Source organism: Dreissena polymorpha, chromosome 10 (assembly GCF_020536995.1).
Source record: "Dreissena polymorpha isolate Duluth1 chromosome 10, UMN_Dpol_1.0, whole genome shotgun sequence".
In the NCBI taxonomy this organism is placed as follows: domain Eukaryota; kingdom Metazoa; phylum Mollusca; class Bivalvia; order Myida; family Dreissenidae; genus Dreissena; species Dreissena polymorpha.
The window spans coordinates 70,451,637-70,454,998 of NC_068364.1; positions in this window are offsets into that span (position 1 = coordinate 70,451,637).

Consider the following 3,362-nt stretch of genomic DNA (forward strand, 5'->3'; position numbering starts at 1 on the left):
AGTAGTAGTAATAGTAGTAGTAGTAGTAGTACATGTAGTAGTAGAAGAAGTAGTAGTAGTAGTAGTAGTAGTAGTAGTAGTAGTAGTAGTAGAAGAAGAAGTAATAGTAGTAGTAGTAGATCTATTATTATCATTAAAAAAATGATTCTTTTCAGTAATCACATATTTGACACTAGTGAGCGGAAAGGGATAAGGGAAGAAAAAAGAGGAAACAGTTTCACGAGACAGAAATGCTATACAGAAGGGGACATTAGGAGTAAGTTGGATGCGGGCGAGACGAAACGATAGCCTGACAGAAACTGTTGCCAACAATAAGAATGGGGATAGACGAAAACAATTGAAAATTTAATTCGAACACAAATTCTGCAATAGAGATTATGTCAAATATTACACAGGTTGACAAAAAGCAAAGGCATGTTCTTTCCTGAGTAATATGTATGTTTTAAAATCAAATGTGAAATAAAAACTGATAAAACTGAATCCACTAGACGTATTGGTTTATCGTGGATTTCAAAGTGCCTTGCATCATTGTGAAGAAACTTTAAACGACCAAACAAATCATACATTTTCGACATTATTTTCTATTTTGTTGTTATTTAAAGTTGAAAATAACCGGCACGATTTACTACAAACAAAATAATGGTCATTGTAGAAACATATATATATATTATATATGTGTGTGTGTTTGTGTGTGTTATTTTCATTTATGGAATTCATATTGTTGCATTAGTTTATTACATAGTATAGATATTTACAATCATGCGCCATGTGTTTGTATAATGTCATGTTATAAATTATGACATTGTAATCAGTGTAACAAGTGTATGCTTATATTTAGTGTTAATTGATTTTTGAAGAGAATATAAAAAGTAAATTAATAACTATTATAGGCCCTATATTAAATGATTACATATGTACGATTCTCCTCTTGTGTTGTGGTGGGATGCAGCTGTGAAGAATGTCAAGACGTATTCCGCATAAATTAAGGAGTATTGAATTGTATACTCAACCTCGTCGCCTACATTGTTTATTGTCAATTACCACGGCCTAGAATAAGTATAAGCAGGCAGTTAATAATGTAAAGCAATCGTGAAAATCATTACTTTTTAGAAACCCTGGCTGCTTATGATTATCAAACTAGCTTCAGACAGCGGTATTTAAAATTGAAATCAACGAAAAAACATCGCATAACTTTAATCAAGTTATAGTTAATAAAGAATCATAAATTAGATAATACAAATCACAGATGTGATTCATTAATTAATAACGTAAATCTAACTTATTGCACAATTATTTGACAATAATTTCAAAAGAAACACACAAACGAACTTAACGAAACACAAAAACTAATCAAATTCGGATAACTTTAAAAAAAAATATTGAAAAGGAGAGTTAAAATAAAACAACGAATAAAATAACGTAAAACAATACTCAAGTTACACAGACAAACTGTAAACTATTATGATTATTAATCAGTATTCACGGATTTATCTGAAGTGCTCACGTGTCGAGAGAGGTTTGTTTTGCGACTGTACGTTTGAAACACTCCTCATATATGTAATACTTGTCAGGCATGTGGGGCTTGTCGTGCTCTTTGAGGTCAATCTCACTCCTAACTGCCAACCCACACTGGTAACAGTTCGACAATCCCTCTTTTTTGCACTTTTCTCTCGAGCCACGGATAGGTAGGTACTTATCCGAAAAGCTCCTGCCGCACTGTACACACATCAAGGGGTCCTTCGTTCTTTGAAGCCTTCTAAGATTGAAGGCATCGTAAGAAGAAAAAAAGCTATTTTAATCACGTGACATTTCAATGCGTAAACTCGCTATTTCAAAAATGTTAGTATCAGAAGACACGCGTTCGTTATTTTTTTTTAAATTACCAACGATTTGACGATTATTTAGATATTTCAAAATGTATGATAAGCTGAGAGATGAGATATATTGTATATTTGTACTGTTTCACGAAAATCCGTTCATCTGTTTGTTAGTGTAACTGTATAAAATTGTAACTATTTTTAAAGGGATCTTTTCACGATTTGGTAAATTGACAAAATTGAAAAAAGTTGTTTCAGATTCGTAAGTTTTCGTTTTAGTTATGATATTTGTGAGGAAACAGTAATACTGAACATTAACCATGCTCTAATATAGCCATTATATGCATCTTTTGACGATTTTAAAACCTTAAAATTATAAAGCGTTGCAACGCGAAACGATTGAATAATTTGGAGAGTTCTGTTTTTGTCGTTAAATTTTGTGAAACTACGAAGATTGCTTATATAACGTATAAAATACGTCATGAAAGTGTTCTCGGCGGAATAGCTCAGTAGGCTAAGGCGTTTTTACTTCAGGACTCTAGCAGGACTCCAGGGGTCACTGGTTCGAAACCTGCTCCGGGCAATGTTCTTTTCCTTTTTTTAATTTTTTTCTTGATTTTTTACTGGAGCTTTTACGATCCAATGTTTACATTTATCAATATAAAGCATTTAATGAATAAGTTAAAAAAATGCCAAAATCTGTGAAAAGGCCCCTTTAAGGTATTTCATTTTACCTGAAATGCTTTCCCACAGCAGTTATAGTTTCCAGAGTTAGCGTGTCCCCTAATGTGGCGCAATAATCCAGCTCTGGTCTTCAACATTTTTCCGCATTCGGAGCATTGGGCCATACCTTAAAGCAAATATAATATCTAAAATAATATATAGAATACATTACTTCACGTGACAGTAGTGTTTGGTGCCAAAATAAAAATGGAATTTAATACAATAACATAAAGTGGACACCTATTTAAGGTATGCATGGCATTGTCATCAATTTAAGATGCTCCAGCGTAAGATTTTAATTTTATGATGGGGATTGTATAGCATGCCTGTATATCATAATTATGTATTAGTTCAACAAGCGGTGCAAGCGTAGTGTATAGCCATTATGTGTTTTACTTGCTATCGCATTTAAAAATCCAGTTTTAAATACATTGTTGACAAGCATTTTTTTAGCAACTGAATAGAACTGAAAAACTTATAAACAGTATACCACACAGATCCTTCTAAACATGTATACCACACAGATCATATTACTGTAAGAATATTTACCTTGAATTTTGTTTCGTAAATATATAACAGAAACCTGAAAATGAATGCAAAATGATATAGTGTAAGCTCCGCCCATTAAGTTTATTGCTTTATTTCACCAGAAGTGATGTTTCTGTGTCAAAATAAAATAATGTCCCCACACTGATCCTACCTTTTTCTTACCGTTCAAACGCGCGGTTGCACTTTACTGATAAAATACTTATTTGTTTTATAAAATCATGATACCTATAGAAAGCTCTCATGAATTAGCGGGCTCTCCACTTTATCCCATTG